Source organism: Carassius gibelio, chromosome A1, assembly GCF_023724105.1.
Source record: "Carassius gibelio isolate Cgi1373 ecotype wild population from Czech Republic chromosome A1, carGib1.2-hapl.c, whole genome shotgun sequence".
NCBI classification, from domain to species: Eukaryota; Metazoa; Chordata; class Actinopteri; order Cypriniformes; family Cyprinidae; genus Carassius; species Carassius gibelio.
The window spans coordinates 15,963,153-15,977,014 of NC_068371.1; positions in this window are offsets into that span (position 1 = coordinate 15,963,153).

Genomic DNA, 13,862 nt, shown 5'->3' on the forward strand with positions numbered 1-13,862 from the left:
TACATGTTATGTTAAATCAAATAAAGCATTTCTCTCTAAAGCTAACTTGATTATCCATTTAAGAAAATAATGACTTTAAATTATCTTTTGTTGGTCTTTTTTACAGCCAAATTTAATTTGTGATTAATTTGATAAATTAATCAGCACATCATGTAATTAATTAGATTAAAATGTTGAATCGACTCACAGCCCAAATACAGATAGATAGATAGCCAACCAGCCAGCCAGACAGACAGACAGACAGACATCAGATCATACACATATACATGTACCAAATGTTTACAATAACATCTATAACATGTATTTATAAAACAGGGGAATTTTAATTTAATGCTGACTTATAATCAAGAAGCCTTCCTGGGTCCTATGCCAACACAAACAACACATGCTGTTGTTTACAGCGCAGTTGACGACTAAACAAGGGTTATTGCTCAGGAACATGACCACTGAAATCAGAGCGATAAGCGAAATGGCTGTTTGGTGGCATGTGTACATCTAACAAGGTTTCAGACAATTAGCAAGGTCACGAAAAAAGATTATGGACGATAGGTGGGCATCAAAGAAACCTCAGATGACACTATATTTAGATAATCACTAACACTGGCATCGGCAGACCGCTTTTAGCTCTGGTTCAGATCACTTCTTCAAACTGAGCTTTTGAACCTTTGGTTTCAGATGTGATAAGAGCCTGAAAATGCGTCTCTGCCAAGGGAATGTAACATTGCCCTAAAGGATTGAGGAAAGTACAATAAATCAGACAACCAAAGAGGAGTTCAACAATAAAGGCCTCACTCTCGTAGTAGGTGTTTGCTTATCCTATGCAGCCCTGCGAAACACTATCGGCACGTTCATCTGCACTCCTCCAAAGCTCTTTGTGCTCTTGCATTGGCCTTTACTGAAGCAGTGTAAACGTCGAGGTATTTCATGCATCGTTTGCATCTCATTGGTGTAAAATGGGCGTTATCTGTTGGTGAACCTTGATGCTTTTAAATCATAATTACCCAACTCAAATCTCTGAAGAAACACAGTCTGTAGCCCTGCTAACATGAATAAGTTCTAAGAACGTTTTGTTAATCTTTTTATTAAGTGACAAAACCATTATTTCTGAATGTTTCTATTTTATTTTTTATTTTATTTTTTTGGTTATACAAATGTTATTTATAAAATATTCCATGTTATCATTTTGCGAATGTAACTTCTCTGAAAATTAAAGTAGTAACATTTAAAAAGGAAACACTAGTTGAACATGCAGCAGAACTTATTTGAAGGGGAAATGCTGTATGAATCATGTTTAAATAATGGTTTTTGTGCTAATATTTTGAGAACATTATTAAAGACTGGATAACTTTTAATTAAGGTTACTGGAAGAACATTGAGAGAACATTGCCAGAACATTGGCCTAAGAACATCCCCTGTTAGCTGAGAAGCGGCACACATTTATTTATTCATTTTTTATCATGGTTAATAATGGTTAATCGGGCCTCTTTTAACCATATCTGGGTTGAAAGAGTCTTGATAGTAATCTAACTGAGGATGATGTCATGTTCCACAGCAGTTGCAACTGATAAAAAGTAAGATTGGCAAATCCTGCATGGGTGGGCACGAGAAAAAAAGCCTTGCTGAGACACTGGAGCCCACTGCAGTGACCTAAAAACACATTTATTAGATATTATCTGTTTGTCTCAATAAATCAGAAGTGTAGCGTACTTTATCTTCACTGGCACCTGTGAGAATGATTGTGCACCAGGCTGTGCGCCAAAGATCACAATAAAATCACACACAGTAGCATGGATTTCGCCACATCATGCGGCCATGAGTGGAGGGAGAGAAAGTAGAGCAGCCCTGCAGCTAAGGTGAAAGGTAAGCGGGGCCATAAATCATAGGCCATTCTAGTGTATTTCTCTCTGTGAGCCCAGAAGGAGCACATTTAAAAGCCATTAGTGATTGTGTAGCCAGGTGCACATCAGCGCAAGTCATAAATTGTTTTATTGGATGAAGTTTCTGCAAAGCGATGAGCTCAGCAATATCGATTTCCCGGCAAATGTGTGCTTTTCCATTGTGCATTCTCATTTTAACATTTCCAATTCAAAAATAGAAGTAATTAAGTAATTAAAATTAAAATACAGCATAAACCATTGTGTAAGACATTATATTAATCCATTCTAGTCCTACAATTAGTTATGTGGAAAAATGCTTTTCAAAAGATCAGCAACTAAAATTCCTCCGGATTAATAAAAATAGTAAGAAATTCACTAGTACTTGGTATTTAATCAAACTTACAAATTTGCAGTTCATATTCTGCCCTAATGTGAGACTTTATACACAAAAATATCAGATATATCAGAATCAGAATTAGCTTTATTCGCCAAGTGTGTGCAAACACACATGCAATTTATTGGTTGTGTGTGTGTGTGTGCATGCGCACGTGTGTGTGAGTGTGTGTGTGTTTTAGGGGCTCAATTGGTACAATTACATGTATGAAATTAAGAAAATTTAAATAAGTAAGACTAAGGGAAGATAAATATGAATAGTAAGTAATAATGTAGTATGCATATGGAACACAAGATTTCTGTATCTATGTAATCATAAATAAAAATATGTATATGTATTTACTCAATACTTAAGAGAGATGCAATAATTAGCTATTAAGAAATGAAATTACAGAAGACAGGTGGTTAGCAGGTGCTGTTTAAGCTGGAAATGTCATGGTGGGGGATTTTTTTTATGCTTAAATGTTCTAGTCAACAGAGATCTGTAACTCCTGCCTGAAGGGAGAAGTGCATACAGGTTGTGGTCTGGGTGAGAGGGGACTGCGATGAAGTTACCTTTCCTTTTCTTCTCTCTGGAGTTTTACAAGTCCTGAAGGTTGTCAGGTGCAGCAAATGCTGCCTTAACTGTCTGTTGGAATCTTCTTATATCTGATTTGCTGGCTGACCCAAACCAGTTATAGAAATGCACAGAGCCGACTCAATAACAGCTGAGTAAAACTGTGTCATCTGCGCCTGTGGAAGGTTTAACTTTTTCAGTTGATGGTCCCAGCTAAAAATAATATGTTCTAAGAAGGTTTGGCTAAAGTTTCCAAAATGTTATTTCTGAATGTTCTCAACAAAAATGTTTAACATAATTTATTAAATTTTTTATTTGTTATGTGAATGTTGAAGACAACATTAAGGGGAACATTTCCATTTTATTATTTTGCAACATTACTTTTTGAATGTTACCTGAACTATCTTAGATGAATGACCAATTAAACATTTTCCACAAAAAAGAAAAAAAGAAAAGAAAAAACATTCAATAAGTGTATAAATAATGTTTTTGTCATTAAAAAAATGTACTGCTTTTTCTTGCTAAGGCTAAGAAGTATTTTAGGTTTCTTAAATATATACAATTTAACAATATTTTATAGTAATCATCATCTTAAAAATATAGTAATAATTTCTTACATTTATATAGCACTTTTCTGGGCACTCATTTCTATCCCCTTTCTAGGGGGGATCTCCTCAACCACCACCAGTGAGCAGCATCCACCTAGATGATGCGACGGCAGCCATATTGTGCCAGAATGCCCACCACACACCAGCTTACTGGTGGAGAGGAGACAGAGTGATGCAGCCAATCAGTAGATATGGGGATGGTTAACTACAGCCGTGCCACAAGGTTGTGCTGTTTTCTTTCAAATCAAAGTGTTAAATATACGTAAAATATGTATCCTTGTTGCACCGCTGATACAGAAGAGCGTGTATATAAAAAAAATATTGTACAAGGCAAAATCATGTTGTGTGAATAATGTACTTTTCTTCATGTACAAAAAGTATTTTCTTCACTTCATAATGTTACGATTGATTCACTGATGCCAAATGGACTATTCTGACAACGTCTTTCATACTTTACTGGACTTCGACAGTATAACTTACTTGGCAGTCTATGGGACATTCACAAGCCTCCCGGTTTTCATCCAAAATATCTTAAATTTTGTTCCGAAGACAAACAAAGCTTTTACAAGTTTGGAAAGACATGGGGGTAAGTCAGTAATGACAAGATTTTTATTTTTGGTGTGGATTATCCCTTTAATTGTTTTACATAAACAAATGGACAGATCTAAACTCAATTGTGTATTTCAGATGCATCATATGTAATAACATCATCCTCTGCAAAGAGAAACTGCCACTCATTCACACCAAAATTATGGACTTGAAAGGAATTATAGAGGATTGTGTAGATATTTCACTGGAACTGTGTCTTCATCTTTTGTGTGTGTGTGTGTGTGTGTGTGTGTGTGTTTTACTCCTTTATGTATTCATACATGTCCAGTGTCAATTGTCATTTATTAATGCCGTGACGTCACTTCTTGTTTGTTGTTGGCATCTGTACTGTGTTTTGAGCTCCGTCACTATATTCTTTTTATCGACTATAAAAAAAATAAAAATCAATTTTATACACCATCGTTTATACACCATGTATTCTACAACAAAAACAATCAGAGTGCCTCGTTATCACTAGTTTTATTCTGATTTCCTCTGTCCGCTATTAGCTTATAGCCCGTTAGCATCAGCAAGCGTGGTTGTTGCTAAATGCGCTTACATTGCTAATACTCTATTCACACACATTACCATTGCTGTACTCACTGTTACTTGCTTTAATGGCGGATGAATGTCTACCTTTGATTGCAGGTGAGGACACGTTCGAGCTTGAGGCCGTGGAGAAGCAGATTCGCGACCTTGAGGTGAAGCAGCTAAGAGAGCAGAGAGCCGCGCTGGAATCAGTATACAGCATGCTGTTAACAGTCCCACCACACCTACTCCATGTGTTTCTCTGCACAGGATGAGATGATTTTTATTCGTTCCTTATTTAACACGATGTTATAAACACACACTGACCTCATCGAGCTTTTATTTTGGCACTTCCGGCATTTAGAATTTGCATATTAGCTAAATATTTAGTTTCAACCGAAACATTTAGATTCAACATTTAGATTTAGATTTAGATTTAACATTTAGATTGAACATTTAGATTTAGATTTAACATTTAGATCTAACATTTAAATTTAGATTTAACATTTAGATTTAGATTTAAATTTAACATTTAGATTTAACATTTAGATTTATATTTATATTTAACATTTAGATTTAGATTTAGATTTATATTTAACATTTAGATTTAACATTTATATTTATATTTATATTTAACATTTAGATTTAGATTTAGATTTAACATTTAGATTTAAATTTATATTTAACATTTAGATTTAGATTTAGATTTAACATTTAGATTTAAATTTATATTTAACATTTAGATTTAGATTTAACATTTAGATTTAGATTTTATATTTACATTTAGATTTAGATTTAGCATTTAGATTTAACATTTAGATTTAGATTTATATTTAACATTTAGATTTAGATTTATATTTAACATTTAGATTTAAATTTATATTTAACATTTAGATTTAGATTTAACATTTCGTCCCCTTGGAATTATAAGGTTCTATCTGCGTTCTGAGTAGTTTTGAGATATTGAGCTTTAAAGTTTTGGTGTTCCATAGACTTCTGTAGATAGAACCTTTTTGTTTTTTCAATAAAAAATCCCAAAATGTACACAACTTAAAATAAAACATCACATAATGTAAATAAATTGTCACAGAATAAGAATATGTGAATAACTCAATTTTGACAAAAATGTCAGATAGAACCTTATAATTCCAAGGGGACGATTTAGATTTAGATTTAGCATTTAGCATTTAGACATTTAGGTTTAACATTTAATATTTATATTTAACTATTTAACATATCTCTAAGTTGAGAAATATTGTTGTAAATGTGGTAAAAAAGTGACCATCAAAAAATTCATACCGCTTTTTTTACATAGTTTGAAGCTAATGTATCTTAAATTTTGACTGTAGTTGCATCTGATCAAATGCACATTTTATTCTTTAGCTTGGGTTAAAATGATTAATTTTACTTTGTTGGATCAGCAGCTATGCTAATGATGTCTCTATTTGTTTCTATGTTTTGCGTGGTAACTAGGATTTACACAAGCTCCAGTCTGGATCCAGAACACCTGAGAAGAGATGATGCTGACCCTCAGAGGACCCCAGATGATGCTAACCCTGAATCAACAAACAGAACTAACAAATATTGCTACAAATGTGACTGCATCATATAATCATTATTAATTATTAATAATATTAATAAAGTTCATCGTCTGGCTGACTACGTCTTGTATTCATTTTTCTAAAAATCCTGTCATACATGCCAAACTGACAGTCATCACTTATAAGCTATTACTAAATATTGTAGAAACATAATTTTCTGTAAAGTTGCTTTGTTACAATTTGTATTGTAAAAAGCGCTATACAAATAAACTTGAATTGAATTGAACTGAATTTATTCAGCTAATAACTGTTATTGCATTTTTGTAACAAAAAACATTTTGCTACATGTCAATACCAAGGTACCTAATTCACACAACATGATTGTGTTTAAATGTAAATCCCTAAGAGGCTTCCTTCCAATCATGTATCTCTCTCTCTCTCTCTCTCTCTCTCTCTCTCTCTCTCTCTCTCTCTCTCTCTCTTATTTTTATTTTATTTTATTATTACTACTACTACTATCTGGGTTTATGTAGGGCTGTGCAAAAAATCAAATGCGATTTTCATGCACATCTCATCAGTAAAGACATTCCTGTAATTAGAAGTATATCTCCAGCACGTGCGTTCAGATCAGGGTTGCCAGGTTTTCGCAACGAATCCTACCCAGTTGCTTCTCAAAACTAGTCTAAAACTAGCCCAATCGCGCTTCCAGAAGGTTCCCCGATAAAAAATTGCTTCCCGGGGTTAAAATATATGTTTTTTTAGCAGGGTTGCCTTGGTAAAATTTGAATTTTAGGGGCTAAATATCACGTTATTTGTATTGAGGTCGCTTCTACCTGCAGACATGAAAAACAACCTCAGACTTGGCAACACTGGTTGGCATTTACTACACCAAGCCGTATTCACTGACAATCTACACAAAATCGATGTTAAAATCGCAGACGATTCTTTGCCGATTTTGAAAACGATTTTGTGTTAGTTGTCGGTAGAATACAGCTCTGTGTAGTAACTAGACAGTATAAGAAATTGACACAGGGACCCCATTGGAACTCAATTGAGACAAGTGAAGCCCATTTTTAGCTATTTTTAGCACTTCCGTTTCTGACGCGCAGACTCAAATTGAGCTTGATGATGTCAGCAACCTGTCTGACAGATGTAAATCTTCTAGTAGCTGGGCGTGCAAACTGCCATCGTTAATCTTGCAGAGACGGCGAGCTTGAGCGGGGAGTTCTTTGTTTTAATTTTTATAATTAATGGACAAATGGAGTCTTTAAACACCTCAGATGTAAAGTTATTCCCTGTCAAAGTGACGCCAAAATGAATGGGAGTCAATTGGATGCTAAAACAAGTGAAGTTCTGCTACAAGACGACATCAACTTCCGGTCGACTTCCCTCCCGCATGGTAGTAACTGCCGCTCCACCTGAACCAGTATTGCCAAGTCTGTGATTGTTTTTCATGTCCGCGGTTTGAAGCAACCCCAATTCCAATGACATGATATTTAGCCCCTAAAATGCTAATATTACCAGCAAAAATGTATATTTTAACCCCGGGAAGCAATTTTTATCGGGGAATCCTATCGGAAAACGCGATTTGGCAGGATTTGTTATGAAAACCTGGCAACCCTGATTTGATCACACGTGCTGGAGATATACTTGCAGGCACTGTTTGGAATGTTTCTTTAAAAAAGTAATTAGTTATAGTTACTCACTACTTGTTCCAAAAAGTCACTGAGTAACTTAATTACTATAATAAAAGTAACTAGTTACCAGGGAAATTAAATATTTGCGTTACTGTAAAAAAAAAAAAAGTTACTATTTGTCAAATATATTTATTTTTTTAGCAGTTTTCACAAGTCAGTTAAAATGAGTAGAACAGACAGGGTTCGTACATAACTTTCAATATTTATTGCACGTCAACAGACAGCAAGTTTTATCCTGCACTTCAAGTATTATCTCTTTTGCTTTGTAGATGCGTTTGTATCACATTACATGTACACATTACATGCACGTTCTTGCCTTTGACCACAATTATTTTAAAGTAGTGCTTAAATCTCCACCTTGAAAGTGCCAACTTTTTATCCGATTGCTCCTGACTCGCCATGTCTGCTGCTGCTGCGAATCTCTGTTAAGCTGTTGCGTGTGTGTTTGGCGCCGCTGGCATAAAAACACTGGCTCTGATTGGCTACCATGAAACACATGACTCTGCCTTAGCCAATCATAATCGCATATCTCGTTGTTAACCCACCTCCTCACTCACTGTATGAGCCAGGGGTGTGTTCGGATTACATAGTTTATTAAATCAATGCATGCATAGTAACGCACCGCATGTAACGCATTCTTTTGACCGGCGTTATTCCAAACACTGATTACAGGAGCATCTTTACTGATGAGATGCGCATGAAAATTGCATTCGATTTTTTGCACAGCCCTAGGTTTATGCATAGACATATCATTTTGTGAAGTGCTAACATACTACTTTTAGCATTCATAAACAATTGTTTGTACATCAACAAATGGAAGGAGGAACATTTTAACTCTTATCTCAACTGTGCGTTTCAGATCCTACAACCTTGTCATCTGCAGAAAGAAACTGTCACTCAATCACAACAAAATACACATAATGACGGACTTACAGGCATCATAGAGGATTGAGAAAACAGTATTTTCCTGGAACTTGGTCTTCATTACCCTGTTTTTCTGTTTCTATTTTTGTTTTACTTCGTTAAGTGCTTAATTTCAGTGTCAATTGTCATTTATTAATGTATTCTGTTAATAAAAAGCACCTAATTGACACAACATGCTATTGTTTTTATGAAAACCCTAACAGATTAAAAAAAATATTATAAGACAGGCAGATAGAGCGATAAAAAAACAACAGTAATAAATAATATATACAAACTACAATGTACTTTTCTTTTGGTCGTTGCTGTGTGGTTGCTAGGGTACCCAGGGTGGTTTCTAAGGTAATCAGGGTGGTTGCTAGGGTGTTGATATGTGGTTGCTAGGGTACCCTGGGTGGTTCCTATGGTACATGGGATTGTTGCTATGGCCGTTGTTATGGTACTTAGGATGGTTGCTAGGGTGTTGCTATGCAGTTGCTATGGTACTTTTGGTGGTTGCTAGGGTGTTGCTATGACGTTGCTAGGTTAATTTGGGTGGTTTCTAGGGTAGTTGCAAGTGTACACAAGGTGTTTGCTATGCAGCTGCTAGTTGTCACAGATCATTACTGTATAGTTTTATAGAGTTTTTAGCCTGATTTAGCACTTAGCTAATCACTATTAGCATGTAGCTATTCACTGCTAGCATGACTAGCATGTTTGAATTCCTGTTTACTAGCATGGGTCAAAAGAACCAACTCCTATGTCTATAACATTTTCTGTTGCAAAGATATAAGACTTACTAAATAGTTGCTAGATTACTCTGCTTGGTTGCTAGGGAGTTGCCTGGCAGCTGCCAATGATGATACTCCAAAGGCTGCTCGCCAATATAAACCAACTGCCATGTCTGTACAATGTTCTGATGCAGAGAAATAGATCTTGAAAAACGGTTGCTAGGGTACTCTGTTTGGTTGCTAGGGAGTGGCCATAGGCTGCTTGCCAGTATGAATGATATAAACCAACCCCCAAGGTTTTATGATATTCAGATTTGAAGATATCCCTCTATTCTTTGGGTTGCTCTGGGGTGCTCTAAATGGTTGCTAGGGCATGGCAATGAAATCTTGAAGGTGATTGGTCGTTTGCTGCTCCGAGTCAAACGAGCCCACTCTCATGTTTAAAAAAATCTTGAATCTTGATGTTTATATGACACTCTTATCCAAACATATTAATTTGATCTTTTTCAATGGTAGTCAATGGAGCTTGTTACTGATATAATCTAAATGGTTGCTAGGGCGTGGCTTGACAGCTTCACAGTGATACTGAGAGACTGTTTGGTTGCCTGATTAAAATGAGCCCACCTCCTTGTCTCTATGACACTGTGATCCAGAGTTATGTTCAATACAAAATCCCTATGTAATTTCCCATAGTACGAAAAACACACTTGTTTCATGGGCGATCCCTCACCATAGTATGTCTATGGGGCAACTTTGGGGGGCTCTTGCGCACCAGGGGTAAAACTTAGATTTACCTGCCAGATTCACCCACAGATGTCTCTCCGTTACTACCATAGGCACCATAGATCTGCCCATGGTGGAGGCGGCCTCCTAAGTAGCACGAAAAGCAAGATCTGTGGTGCGCCACAGCTCAGCTACCTCATCGGGAGAGAGGCCCTCGCCTTTATCCAGGTCTTTCAGTAGATCAGCCTGATATGCCTGGAGCACTGCCATTGTGCCTGACACAGACTGAACTGCTGCTGCGTATTCCCTGCCATTTAAGGGAGATGTATCCTGAAGGGCTTAGATGGCAAGGAGGGAGTATTAAGAGAGGACGTCTCACCCATAGAGAGGTAGCTAACCAGCGTCTTTTCTACAGAGGGCATCCTCTCATAGCCATTTTCGCACATCGCATCGAATCGATGGATGAGTGAGGCAAAAGGCCTCTTCCATTTCTTCTCGATCTCTGTATGGAGATTAGGAAAAAATGAAAGGCTCACCTGAGTTGGAGGGCTCTGGCCCCTGGATCAGACGATGTTAAGGAAATAGTATCATTCTCCAGCATCTCTCTTGTCCACAGCTGACGAGCGTGAGAGGGAAAGCCCCTCTTTAAACTCATCAGCCAGATCCAGCTGCAATCCCCACGAGATCATTCTCCTCTGTGCCTCAGCAGTGGCAGGTCCTGGAAGCAGATGGTCACCCTCTCTCCTTGAAAAGCAAGACAAATAAGACCGGAGCTTTCTCATTAGAAAACACTCACAATGCACACAAATTGCCCCCTCAAGGACATTGTGCGTGCTCTTCACACCAAACAAAAACGCAAAGCATGTGTGTCATTACGTGTCAAACAATGATTTGCCTCATTCCTGGACTCTGCCATTGTTTGCATTATCCATTTTATGAACTTTACCTGTTATTGGATTATATTTGTGGATTAACCCTTTAATAAATACTGTGGCTGAATCATCAACTTTCATCACGAAACATGTATCCTCCATTATTCTTAATAGAAGTCTGGAACAACCAGGACTCTTCACAGAGCTGGCCATCTGGCCAAAGTGAGCAATCCACGCAGAAGGGCTTTGGTTGGATAAAAATAAAAAAATAAAATAAAAAAAAGCTTAATACAGTCACATTACTATATGCAGTAACCTATATGAGACAGCACATGATCACTAGATTTTATACAGTTGTTACTATAACTATTTGTAAATGGTGATCATCAACCAAATATTGATAATTAGGAAGATACTACCTTTTACCTTTTAGTGAATACTAGCGTTTTGCAGACGATGCAAAGGCAGAGTACATTAACCTCAAAATAGGGGTAAACAATCAAGTTTGAGCTCACAATTTTCATTACTAAAACATCTACCGTATTTTCCGGACTATAAGTCGCACTTTTTTTTATATAGTTTGGTTGGTCCTGCGACTTATAGTCAGGTGCGACTTATTTATCAAAATTAATTTGACATGAACTGAGAGAAATGAACAGAGAGAAATGAACCAATAGAAAACATTACTGTCACCAGCCGTGAGAGGGTTGTGGCTGGAGACGGTAATGTTTTCTCTGGTTCTAAATAAATGCGACTTATAATCCAGTGCGACTTATATATGTTTGTTTTCCTCATCATGACGTATTTTTGGACTGATGCGATTTATACTCAGGTGCTACTTATAGTCCGAAAAATACAGTAATTGTCAAATTTCCAGTGTCCTACCTATAAATAATTTGGCTTGGAAAAGTAAAAACTTTTAATTAATTAATAAGATATATAAAATCATCTGTATTCACGCTTGACATAGTCTATCATCACACAGATATGCACTGACCCTCCATCCCCGAATCCACCTATGATCACTTACTGCACGCCCATGGATATATATCATCTATCCAGCTCATGTCGCTTATATTGTTCATTATTATCCACAGTACAGTGTTACTCTAATTGGTGTATATATATAACTGTGCATATTAAAATATCTGGCAATTACTTATGCTTCGGGTATTCAAACCTCATTGAGGTTTGCCTGTGGATAGCTCAGAATCTGAACCCTTCAGAGCGAAGCCTGACACCAAATATAAAGTTCAGGACCTCTACAATATGCTGACTCGAACAGAGTGGTCCTGATTTGACTATAATATAACTCCATAGTAGCTATAAAATCATTAATTCACATATTCACATTATATTTTTAAAGTTATCTTAACTGATGCTTCCAAACCATCACAAAACAAACTATATAGTGTTACCTCTGTGACTTCACTTGAAAATGTAATTGCTTCCTCAACTGGCTTGATTTTGTATTTTTTGTGTGATTAAGTAGTTCATGCTATAAAGTCAATGACTAGTAACAATGTCGTTTTCCAAGAGAAACTAAACCATTGACCAACAACAACACAATGCGTGCGACTGACTGACAGATAAACCACAGAATGAAGTCAGAAAACTTTCACACTGTACGAGGCTGGGATCCTGTAAATGACTGTCTGATGTGATGCAGGTTTGAAATCAAGACAAGCGCAACATCTGTCAGCAATCCACCACCACACTGTACCTGCACCAGAATGACGTCTGCATGATGCAGAACTCATCAACAGCATCCATGTGTTCTCTGGAGGGACTGACAGACGAGAGGGAACGTTTTTTTTTTTTTTTTTTGAGGCAAATTAAGCCTGATAGACCTTTGAGTCATTATTTTTTGGTCATTTTACAGGGCAAAGCAGAACCACACTGGACTGTCATGCTCTCCGCTCACATTAGAAACATCTGCAGCTCACAGAGTTGCATAATCTCACATAACAGAAACATTAAACCACATACGTCAATGGCTGGGACTGAACAAGCATTTGGATGGTGTGAGGGGACAGGAGGAGGAGAAGCCGACAACAGCATATTAGACCAAATATCATCACAGCTTCCTGGACAAACTATGCTCATATTACAAAAAGAATATACATCAACACACATCTGGCATTGAGTAATGTTGCTTTTACCAGAACGCCTAAGTATGGCCCAATGGAGGTCATGAGAAAATAGAACTATATGTTGTTCGAGAAAGTCTGTCAGAGAGCATGCAAACACAGATGTGCAATAGGATATCATGTTATGTATAATGAAATATAGTCACATTAAGGGGAGTTTGTTTGACACAAAACACAGCAGGGTGGCTATACAAGAAGTGTCTTATTGCTTCTATAATATATATATATATATATATATATATATATATATTACTGGTTTCTTGAACATGACAATGAGTTCACTTTACTCAAATGGCCTCCACAGTCACCAGATCTCAATCCAACACTGCACCTTTGGGAAGTGGTGGAACGGGAGATTTTGCATCTTGAATGTGCAGCCGACAAATCTTTATCAACTGCTTGATCATTATCATTCTGGAGCTATCATGTCAATATGGATCAAAATCTCTGGGAAATGTTTCCAACACCTTGTTGAATCTTTGCTTTATAACTTAAATCTGTGTCGTGCTAAGTGCTGTTGTAAGTGGTAAAAAGAAAATACATTGCTCATAATCATTGGAGCATTTAAACCATTGCAGCAATCCTAGTTAAATCTACAACAGGAAGCTAACACTGGAACAACCTTGTATGTGCCTACATACAATTACAACCCGCTGTCACTGCTGAACAAAAACACATGTGGCAGCTGCTTATGTGAA